Source organism: Callionymus lyra, chromosome 10 (genome assembly GCF_982586985.1).
Source record: "Callionymus lyra chromosome 10, fCalLyr1.hap1.1, whole genome shotgun sequence".
NCBI classification, from domain to species: Eukaryota; Metazoa; Chordata; class Actinopteri; order Syngnathiformes; family Callionymidae; genus Callionymus; species Callionymus lyra.
Window position 1 is genome coordinate 26,295,745 of NC_141827.1, and position 12,692 is coordinate 26,308,436.

A 12,692-nucleotide genomic window follows, 5' to 3' on the forward strand; every position below is an offset into this window, starting at 1 on the left:
GTCTGGATGAACGACATGGCCTCATGCCTCTATCTGGAGGAGATTCGATTTTCCCTTTCTGGGAATGCAGGAAAGTACAAAAAAATCTGGGATCCTTTCATTCAATTCATTAAGAGAGACGCATAGACATTTATAAATTATCCTTGAGCTGGACTTTTCTCCTGGACACCGAGGTCCTTTGAACCCCTTGACGTACTACAAGAGTGTTTATTATCATTAAGCTTTTGCCTGACAGTTGTTTTATTTTATTTTATTTATTTTCTTTTTTATTTTTAGTATTTTTTATTTATTTTTTTCTCTTATATTTCTACTCTTGTCTACTTTATTCGGTACAGTGTATTCTTGTTTCTTGTTATTTTAATTTTCTTTGTTTCCTGTGCTTTAATAACCTGGTTTTCTTTTGTACTCTTGAACATGTTTGCACTTTGTTATAAAAATTGTATAAATAAAATATATAAAAAAAAAAATAGTGATAACATCCTCGACCAAAACTGCTTTTTTTCTGAGTGAGATTGGATGCAGTGAAGCGTGAACGAGCAAGATCATATTGCAGCGATGTTGGCAGTCAAAAAAGCACATCTTTTTTTTCCTCTAAAACGTTTTATTTCATCACCATTGTTTTATAATATTGATGTCTGTTACTGTTTTCGTGTGTTCCCTGAATGCTAAGAATATACATGCATTTATACAGGTATATCAGTTTCCAAAAGTAAAAAAATATACAATTATATAACATAAATTTAAAGTTTTTTTTCCTTGTGTGTTTAAATTGAAGCATTGTCCATCAGTGCATGCAACAATATGGACCCACAAGAACATCTTCTGAAAAAATGTTTATGTTGTAATATATTGATTTGAAATGTGAAAAGACTTAGCTATAAAAATCGATGCTTGTTTTGAACTTCAAATGTATTTTTTTATGCTGAATTACGTTGTGAAGTTTTTGACTTTCTTAAGTGTTGCTTATTTTCTAATTGACATTTAAATAAATAAAATAACATTTATCTTTTAAATGATTCACGAACACAATTATGTTTATACTTTAATACAATGTTTTGTTTTATTTTATTTGCAACATTTTGTTTTGATTGTTAAAGCGCTTTGTGACCCTGGTCTCGAAAAGCGCTATATAAATAAATATTACTTACTTACTTACTTACATTTTACTATGCATTCTCGTATTTGGCCACTAGATGGTAGCATTCCTTCTTCATCGAGGCGACCCAGTGTTCTTCGCTTGAAAGGTAGTTGACTGTATAGTTAACACCCGAGTAGAATCTATTCCATTCCACAAACCACACAACCTACTACCTCACCAAGCCAGGACCAAATCACTGCATCCGTCAACAGGATACCTTCAATTATACAAACCTAATTGAACATTTTAAAATCCAGTGTTTGAAGATAACCATGATCAAGAAGATCATCCTGTGTCCTCAGGAAAGACAGTAGATTGTATAGTTATCTCAGAGGGAGGACATGAACTCCAAAACTATTCAATCTACTACCTCATCCTTAGGGACAGACAATGGGACAGTAGTTGTAGCAATCCATCGGTCAATCTGTAAATACAAAACAGAATTATTTAGAAGGGAAAAAAGACAACTTTATTTTAGATATTTTAGAGTTGTAGTTCATAGATCGGTTTATTGACATTGTTGCCTGGGTTATTTGATTAATAGATAGATAGATTGATAGATAGAACTTTATTGATCCCCCAGGAGGTCTCCTTCAGGATTTTTTTTTCCAATTAGAATACAGCAATACAGACGATAATTCATAAAAAAAATAAAAATAAGAACAAGAACAAAGTTTCTATAAAAACAGAGTACAAGATGACACAATCTAAGTCTAAAGATAAAGAACATATATCTAAGAAAAATAACAAAGACAAAGGATACAAAGATTACCATAGAATATATAATCTTATATAATATATAAGTGAAGCCATTATTATGTCATAATGGACTCTGCTTTCGTAACTCCTTGTTCGCTGAGATTACAGACGAGGAAGAACTTTATAAAGTAATAAATTCAAAACATGGTCATGATGCAGGAGAGAACAGAGTTTCACATTAGTTGTCCCTTAAAGAAATAACGTTGATTTAAAGTGTATTTCAACATTCAGGATTATTGTAATGAGGATGGAAATCCCTTTATTCGGATCTAATGAAGAGACAAGAGTGTCTGACTCCAGAAAATTGCCTTTTTTTCACAGTCTGAAAGACACTTGAAGTCCATTGAAAAAGAAGTGCATTTCCTGTGCCAACTTGTCTGGGACACAATCTGTCTGGTCCGTGACACAGTGGTTGACGGCCATGCTGACTGAGCAGAGACCGTTATGGTCAGACCCCTGCACAAGGTTGGAACTCTGCATACATTAGCATGTGAACCGCGGGCGCTGAAAAGCGGCTGGTCACTTCATTAACATTCTGAATTTCTCTTTGGCCTAATTAATGTCGACAGTGATGGAAATGTTTTGGCCCTTGTGGCTCGCTGGGACCTGCGGGTGCCAGAATCTGCTCGATTGTCAAGACCAAAATAGTCACAAGAGCTTTAGTCGGTGGGAGGTCTTAATTGAGACGTTGAGACTTGAAAAATCTACTTTTAATCAAAAACTAAGTCTGGGGTGTTGAGGTTATTGAATTAAGATGTAATCTGACAGCAGATTGGTGTTAAACCAGAGAGAAAAATAATCAAATTTCAACCCTTTACCTCCACAACTTTGATATGACATTGATATAATAGATTGTCATGACGTTAAACACATGGCTGCTCTGGCCCTGGATGTGGGGATTTTTGTCATTTCTGAGACACTCACGAGTATAGACACTAGAATAGGCTCTGTTAATTCGCACAATTTGCTTCTATATGAGGTTAGAAATTGACCTAAGATTCCTTCATAAGACATGAAATTGTAATGCTAATGCTAATTGATTGCACGATGCGTAAAGACAAACACTCTCAGAAGTACTTTGAGTTGTAGAATTTAGATTTACGTTTTAGGACTATTAACCCTTTCCATAAGTAAATAAGTTCACTTACTATCAGCACAGCACTTGGGGTTGAGACCAGGAAGTAATGGGTCGAATTTCAGCGTGTTTCCACAATCTGTCAATGACAAGAAAATGGCTTCTTTGTTAGAACATCAAAGGAATTTCCTGTTAATAAGTGAAAATTCTTGATCTCATCCTTTGTGTTGTTTGCGTCACGTAACACAGGCGATCGCTGGACAGGAAATGCCCGTGAGTCATTGAAGGCATCCAAAAGGCATCAGAGGTGGCAGTAAACAGTTGTAACAAAAATATCATCTCCGAATCAGCGTTGGTCCACGATGTTTCGGCGGAAAAACAACACAACGAGGGGAAAAGCCAGACGAAGGGAAGCAACCTCAAATATTTAGGTGCCAAGTCATAGGCATTGTCTGTGTGCCAAGCTGAATCTCAATGAGACAGAAAGGGGTGATGTCGTGGATGCAGCATGGCAGAGCCCACCAGGAGAAAGGGGGGAGGGAAGGGGCGAGAGTTGGCAACCGAGCAATAGAGGTTGCCGTGTCAGACGGACGCTTTAATAGCGACGATGGCGGAGCTCGATGCCAGATGCTCGCAGGACTGTTTGCGATCTCTGAACCCACACTTCTAATCATGGGAGAGATGTTTCGCCGGGCGACCGATGCCGCGTGGTTGTTTTGTTTCAGCTTCATCTCGCCGGAGAGCATTCAGGAGTTCAGAAGACTGCTGACTCATCGTGCAGTCTCTCCTTAATTATAGGATCTAAAAGACTGTATATTTAAGACTTCTCATGTACCGCTGGTACTGCACGAAGTCGCTCTTTCTAATGATGACATATAACTGATGATGACATATAAAATATAAAGAAATACTCCACTGACATCAAAGTAATGTCAGTATTTAAGAGTAAATATGAAGAAATACTCCACTGACATTGAAGTAATGTCAGTATTTAGGGGGAAATATAAAGAGATACTCCACTGACATCAAAGTAATGTCGGTATTTAGGAGGAAATATAAATACTCCACTGACATCAAAGTAATGTCAGTATTTAGGAGAACATGTGAAGAAATACTCCACTGACATCAAAGTAATGTCAGTATTAAGGAGAAAATATAAATAAATACTCCACTGACATCAAAGTAATGTAAGTATTTAGGGGGAAATATAAATAAATACTCCTCTGACATCAAAGTAATGTCAGTATTTTGGAGGAAATATGAAGAATACTCCACTGACATCAAAGTAATGTCAGTATTTTGGAGGAAATATGAAGAATACTCCACTGACATCAAAGTAATGTCAGTATTTTGGAGAATATATAAAGAAATACTCCACTGACATCAAAGTAATGTCAGTATTTAGGAGAACATGTGAAGAAATACTCCACTGACATCAAAGTAATGTCAGTATTAAGGAGAAAATATAAAGAAATACTCCACTGACATCAAAGTAATGTCAGTATTTAGGAGAACATATGAAGAAACACTCCACTGACAAAGTAATGTCAGGAAATATCAAGAAAACGTCAAGTGAGAAAGCTGAGCTTTGTCTAAAAGTCTAATCTGTGGATTGTCGAAAAGCAGCGCACCAGTAAAGAAGCCAAAACTCTCATCCACCCACAAACTTCCTTTTTGCTGATCAATGGGAGGGAATCCCAGGTTGACCAAGACATATTATCTCTCGCAGTTGTCCAAGAAGAAATACTGCCAAATTCAAACTTGACTGAACTAATCGAATAAAGTGTATCCACAGTATGGCTTAGCATTACGTATATGCTAGTTTATAATAAATATGCAACACAAAAGGCTACGTGGTTGTCAAAGTTTTGTGTTTACATTTTTTCCATGCAGCAGTTTCATAGAATTTCCAACTTTCCTCTACTATTTGATATGTTTTGGTTTGTGGTTTAGTTAGATTAGGTTAGGTAGAACTTTATTGATTGATAGTACATCCTATCAACCACATAAACGTCTATACAGTGTGAATTGTGGGTGTGCCGCCCTTTATGGCATCTTCTCATCTGTGTGTGGTATAGCATGAATAGAAATGCCCAAGGTATAATATCTGAGATTTATAATGTGTTTGTATGTTCTGATACACAAAACAAGTTTTTTCAAATTTAACAAGGGATAAAAAGCGATGTAGGTTTGTTAAAGTACCACCGTGAGTGAGGGGTTGGGATTTTCCCTTCCCTGAAGCCTTGAGAGGTACAATTATAGTGTTTTCTACCTCAGTAATCGCGTCGATGCCTTATTATATTTTTATTTAACCACGGCTTGAATTCAATATCTGGCTTTTAAATGTATAATCATTTAGAGCAGCAGGATATTAGATTCAGGGGCTACAAAGGAATTTAACCAGCTGTGTTTGAAATAACTAAAATGCCACTAACTTTTTTTGTTAAAGTGGCTGAAACAAATTGAGTTGAAATGAGTGCGATAATGTGGAATGTTAGTTTTTTATAGGTTATCGTGTTTGTAACGAGTCACAGTGACTTACCCTTCATTCCATCTGTTTCCTCCTGAGACCTTTGTCTTTAGAAGTACTAATCCCAATACCTGCCCATAGAGTTGCGATCCTGTATTGGCTGAAGAGCTTATTCAGACACGAAAGCTTACGTATTGCTTCGATCCAACCTTTTTTTGCCCTTCTGCTAATAAACTATTGTATTTGTTACTGAAACTTTCAATTCCCTTTAGTGCTTCCCTCCTGTAATGACTGTAAGAAATTAAGGAAGCTTTATTTGTACAGTGCCTTTCACAGACCAGGTCACAAAGCGTAGCTCTTTATGATGTTCACTCTCTGAAAAAAACAAACCACCACTGAGGTTTTAGATGGACATATTTGTGTCATTTTATGAGAATAGAAGTCAGTAAGTAAGTAAAGGTTATTTGTAAAGCGCCTGTTAATTATAAATCTAACAGGGCAGCTAAAATTTCTGTTGAACTTATTAGTTTGTTCATTGGAATATGTAGCGTACTTGTTTTTTTTTCTGTTTACAGGGTGTGATCTTTTTAAAAGATACTAGACTTTTATAAAAACTATAAATTCTCTTGAGGAAGTGCTTCACTTAACACTTCACTATAACTAGACAGACTATGTCAAAAGTCTATAGAGTGATCTAGTTTGGATCACATCTCTAAAAAACAGGATATTTGTTGACAACAATGAGTAAGGAATAGTGGACACTGAAGTAAATGGTCAAAGTCAACATGTGACTCGTCTTCTCGTTGTCGAGATTGAGGCTCGCTATTCTGCTTCTTGCACTTATCCACCGCTGATAACTGGGTGTTGGTCTGTGAGCATTGCCATCGTATATGATTATCTGGACCTCAACTTTCTATAATAAACTTTAGAGAATAAAGTTACGTATGCTCACCACAATTAGATGCATTGGTGGATTAACATGAAGCTCATCTAAATTTGTGAAAATTAAATACCTTTTTATAATTTTTTAATTCATTCTACAATTCTATTGGTTATTTTGCGTGTTTCTGTATCTTATTTCATTCTTTTATTGAGTACTGCTACCACAGAAAATATCCATATTGTGTTTACAACAATGGCAATAAAAGTTTCCGATTCTGAAGATGTTACAGGAAGTTCTAAGTAAAATAAATTACATTTGTTATCGCCGATCAAAATGACTGATAAGACATTGAAATTTCATCGAAATTTAAGAGGTAGTTTTCAAGCAACCTTTTTATTTTTTCATCTGTAATGGTTTGTTGCTTCATCGTGGTTCGGTTTTGGCAGCGTGACATGGCGCAGGCCTTAAATTGACGGTCAAATGGGCCATGAATCAGACGTGCTAGCAAACAGGAAGAGCTGGATGTGGCTCGTCTGTATATGCAGCACGTCCCGGTAAAAGCAACAAGCCAAAAAGAAACAGACTTTGATCCTGCGAACCACACACAGTCAGCAGAGGAAGGCAAATAGCGTTGGGTATTTCTTTCTAAACAACATGTCATCGAGAGGCTTTGCTAGTTGATTCAAGGAAAGAGGATATTTGCTTTTTTTTTTCTCTTATCTTGTAATAATCAAGAAGTGATAAAAAACAAAAATATAATCTTCTGTATGGTTTGCATGCATGTGTTAAGTAAGTTAACTTGTGATCTTGGGCAGTATACGCCTAATAATGTACCAAAAAATGTGTTCATCATATTGATCTGGTTCATACTGGTTTGTATGAAGCTTTCATGGAATTCGCCCTGGCCCTCCAAAAAAGCGAATACAGCAAATAAAGTAAGCTTTAACGTTCATTTTGTCAAGCGATTGATCAAACTTTTAGCTTAGTCATTTTAACTATACAAAGTTATTAATTATTTTCTGTACAACCGAGTATACTTTTTTCTGTTCTCAGTTTTTTATAATAGGCCGCAACCTCACCGCATTTTCCAGCGTCTTCCCTTCATTTCTCTTAGTTCAGTTAAGTATTTTTATTTTGCTTCCAAACGATAACCCCCTCCAAAAAAAAGTTATGGTTGACTTTATCACTCCTGCTTCTCTCGTTGATTAAAAGCCAAACATGCACGGTGGAAGTAGGTGTTCTTCCGGATCTAGCAAGTCTTCGAATAATAACACAACGTGAAATGCATATAAGGAAACAGAAACGTTCAAATACCTGTTGTAAGGATTCGTACAAGATAACAATATGGTGGTGGCAAAAGGAGGAGGCGAGAATGCCTCCCCACATCTCTTCCTTTCGGCGGCAAAAATAAGAGAAGGGGTTAGAAGCAAGCCACACTCGAAACAGGGGCTGGAGCTTGAGATCCGCTCCCTGGGACTCCTTTCTTCCCTGCCCACTTTTACCCCGCTGCCAAGATGAAGCAAAGGACAGCGGAGAAGGGAAAGAAATCATATAGGAACTACAACATTGCCTCGCTTGCTCCTTCTTTTTAGACACACCGTGTGTTGCACTCATGCGTGTAGAATATTTTTGTGCCACTAGAAGTCAAAAGGAGTACTCACGTGGGGTATTGTCTCAAAGTCCAAAAAAAATGTTTGACGGCTTAATCTACAGTTGGCCAAACAAATCCGTGCCAGATATTCCTCAAGCAGTTTTGGAGTCAATGAGTTAAAGGCTTCTCTCAGAGTCGGGCAGTTAAAGTCTTTTGTCAGCACTTGGCATCACTCCCAGGTACGTGCCTCGGTCGCAGCAGTCCACCCAGACATCGTTGGGTGCTCTGCACCTGCCAGGCTTTGGATTTAGAGCTCAAGACGTAAAATAAAAAAAAGTTGTGGTCACCAAAATTTTGAAGTGTGGAATTCCTGGTAATGGATGAAAACAGGACGTTTGCCATAGAAGTCGAAAATGATCTATGAGAGAAGAAAGAAAAAAACAGATCAGCAAATATTTATAACATCATTTAAATAAAACAACAACTCAAGTATAGGTATTATTGAGAGGAATCCAAAGACAAAGTCCGGTAATGTTGAAGCAACTGTACGCTTCCTCAGGCAATATCCGAGACAGCTCTCTTTGTGACGTCACTGTCTCATCTAATATCCTCTCCGAAGCAGTTCTGAGGTCTGTAGATGAAACAAAGACGTCTGACATTGATCGGTTTGATGTTTCATGCCGGTCGAACGGCAACTTTACAAGTCTGTCTTTCTCTTCCTGCTTGTGAACACTGTGCTTGTAAAAGTTCAGCTGCAAGGGCTTGGGCCAGCCTCCGTTGGCAGCCATTCAAAAGCTTGTTTAAGGAAAACAGAAGAGACATGTCTGTGAAGGGAGTACTGGCTCTTTGCACTCTGTCTCTCTCTGTGGGACTTCGGGCCAGTGACACTCTCAGGGCTTTAACTCCCAGCATACACAGCCAGCTCTAGACAGCTCTATTCCTCACGCAATGTGAATAGGAAACAGAAGCAACAGCTCCATTTCCTGAATAATCTCTCCTCCATTTAAAGCTCCCATGAGCCTCAGCGTCGCTTGTGTCTCTGTGTGCACGTTTTCCTGCCTTCAGTTATAGACTGAGGAGTTCATGGGTACTGATAAAAAATACTAGTCTATGAGAAAACTATGACTATACTTAACATCAGCTATGCACTAGTGCCGGAATCTTCCTCTGCTGATCCTGTCTGAATCAAAATAGGGTTCACTAGTTGTCTCCATTGATGCACTTTACAATGTAAAATAAATACCAACTCGTATACATCTATACATCCTAAAAGTTTTACTTTTTCATCAGCAATTTTTGCGTTATCATGTGTAAGTCCAGCTTAGCCACCAAAATCTTGAAGTCTTTATGGTGTAGCATCTGACAAAGACAGGAAAATAATTGATTCCAACGTTAGATTTATAAGCTTTACTCGGGTTATAAGTAGCACAGAGACTGATAAACAAGCAAATTCAGAAGAGTGTGTTGGCTGATGGTAAAAACCAAGTTACCTGCTGGAAAGTTATCTTTAACCAAAATCGATTATTTATTATGGTCGTCAGTTCTTTCTTTATAGGGTTCTCAAAGCTCTAGTGGTTTTATCAAGCAATTATGAAGTTGTTATTTGTCATTTTTTCTCTGCGAGTAGCACTTTATTTCACCGTCAATGTTTAGTCATGGTATTAATCTTCAATGCTGCACCAGGATGATTTCCTCAGGATAGACATTGTTCAGTTCAGATCCCAGAAGAAGCTGTTGTGTCTGAACTGACTTTAGTTCTGTTCAGTAATATGAGCTGATCTTTATGTTTATATTGTGAGAAAAAACACAAAAAAAGTCTATACTTGATTTTCTGAGACTCATGTGTTTGTCTTGGTGGTGTCTTGACCTTTTAAGTATATATTTTATTGGGTATTGTTTTGATTGCTTAGGGGTTTGTTACCCTGGTCTAGAAAAGCGAAGGGATACTTTGTTACATGTTGATGAAGTTTTATTTTTTTCTCTGGTTTTATAACTTGTCATGTTAAGGTTAAGTCGCTTCTAAACACTCCTGAAAATGTCAATCCATTGGCAACTTATTTTGAGCAAAAACTTAACCTCCTTTCAACGAAGGTAACAGGAAACACTACAATGTGTTTTGAGTCAGAGGTTGATCATAGTTGTGTGAGTGTACTTTTGTTTATCCTTTCATCCATCTGTGCTTTTGGCCATTCATCTATCCAAACCTTAACTCCATCCATCTGTCCATCCGTTTATCAATCCATCTATCCATCTATCCATCAATCCATCCAAACATTCCATCTATCCCTCTATTCATCCATCCATCCATCCATCCATCCATCCATCCATCCATCCATCCATCCATCCATCCATCCATCCATCCATCCATCCATCCATCCATCCATCCATCCATCCATCCATCCATCCATCCATCCATCCATCCATCCATCCATCCATCCATCCATCCATCCATCCATCCATCCATCCATCCATCCATCCATCCATCCATCCATCCATCCATCCATTCAAAACATTCCATCCATCCATCCATCCATTCATCAATCCATCCATCCCCATGCATCCATTTATTCCCTTTTCCATCCATCCATCCATCCATCCATCCATCCATCCATCCATCCATCCATCCATCCATCCATCCATCCATCCATCCATCCATCCATCCATCCATCCATCCATCCATCCATCCATCCATCCATCCATCCATCCATCCATCCATCCATCCATCCATCCATCCATTCATCCATCCATCCATCCATCCATCCATCCATCCATCCATCCATCCATCCATCCATCCATCCATCCATCCATCCATCCATCCATCCATCCATTCGTCCATCCATCCAATCATCCATTTGTCCATTCATCCATCCATCCACCCATTCTTCCATCTATTTGTTTCAAATTCTTGTTTAGATGTTCCATTTTTGGACAACTAGTATTCCTGTTGTGGCTGGAATGGTTCGATTCTACTTTATTGACTCAAGATAATGTTGAAATTGAGGGTTAGTGAACCGGATGCAACCTTATCAATTCAACCTCCGGATATATTTTACAGTTCGTTTTTCTAGTCATTGATAACTCTGATGAAATCCTGTGTTTCTCTTGAACCTTGTACATTTCCTGTGGTAGCAGACAAGATTGTCTTGTTTGGTCTGCATTGTTGCTTTCTCCTGAGATATGAAACCTCTGTGGGTTGATGATTGACGAGTCTTTACTGTGGCCCCGGGTTCACGTCCTCACTAACGTGCCATTTCCGGCCTACCTTTCCTTCTTAAACACAGGTCACATTGACTAGAAACTCACGTATCCAACATAATTCTTCTTAAGTTTTTGCTCAACGATTTCTACAGGTCCCTGTTTTCACCATGGCTTTGATTTGTTTGTTTGCAATTGTTGTTATCATTGATATTATTTTTGCTACTATTCTCACTACTTTTGTAAAACTTGGTTGCAATACTATAAGCCACAAATCCTATTTGTTGTATTGACTTTCTGTCTCTTTAAGATCTGGATAGTTTCTTCTCAGAGGTCGCTGGCCTTCTTCGGGCATCTTGCCAACTGCCATGTTACTGTCAAGTGTTTGCAGAAATGCCAGCAAAGCCATTAGTCAAGAGTCTTTTCAGCAGTCAGCAGAGTAAAGGGAAAGTGCAACATAGGGAAACAAAAGATGAAGCTACATAACACTTTTCTCTTTTTACTGTATCATGCAACTCTGCTCACTCTCTACTGATAAATACCTTTACAACTATAATGTACAAGACCTCTTTTTGATACTTCGACAAGTATAAAAGTACATTGGAATAGGGTTCAAACTTAGAATATTTTACTTTTGTTTGATTGATAGGATTATGGCAGTTGGTAGATTAGAGGCTGTGTGTGAGTGTATGACTATCAATACCTTGTTGTCTTTGTTTCCAAGTTTAAACATTTGGATTTTGAAGCACTATAGTTATTTTTTAAATACTTGTTTACTTTTCAAAACATTTATTTTGGCATTTTCCCCCTTTTTTCCCAGTTGATTAAGAATAGATAGATATAAGAAAGTGAATATTATAGCAGATATTTTAGATTTCAGATTTATTTACTATTTATTTTGTCAATGCCTCAGTTTAAAACAGTTTACACAAACCACTTTCTTGGGTTTGCCTTTTCTCCGTTCAACTGCCTCTTTGTTTATATTGTTAGAGATACAGTAGCATCTAGTGGCTGGCTGCTAAATTACACTTTGTTTTTATATCTGTGATAATGATATTAACCTTATACTAGCATTATAAAAAGCTTTTTTCCCTTTACCGAAGTATATTTTACAATACAATAGACAAGCCAGTATTAAAGTTGTTTTTTACTTGGTAAATGTGTAAACTTTGGTTAATGGTTAATTTAAAAAATATTTATATTTAAAAATCTTAAGATAAATAATTTATAGTTTCTACTACTGCTAAAGATTAGTTCATATTCATTATAATAAAACAAAATCTTTATTTATTAGTTAAATTAATTAATTTAAACTTATAATATCTTAAAGAGTACAGGGATGTGTTTTCCTAAACGCTATGGATAATTATCTGGATATGATTCATGATGTTTACCAGCACATTTTTTCTTCATTTTCCATGCTTTTGAGATGAATTGACTTTAAAAAGAAACGCTCACAGATGGTGCACAACTGATTAGACTAATCCCAGATGAAGGGTGAAGGCATCTTAGTTGTTGGGTTTTTAATTAGGGTGGACTGTTGCCTTGTTTGGAAAAAAAATCCCCTTATAAGCCTTGTCA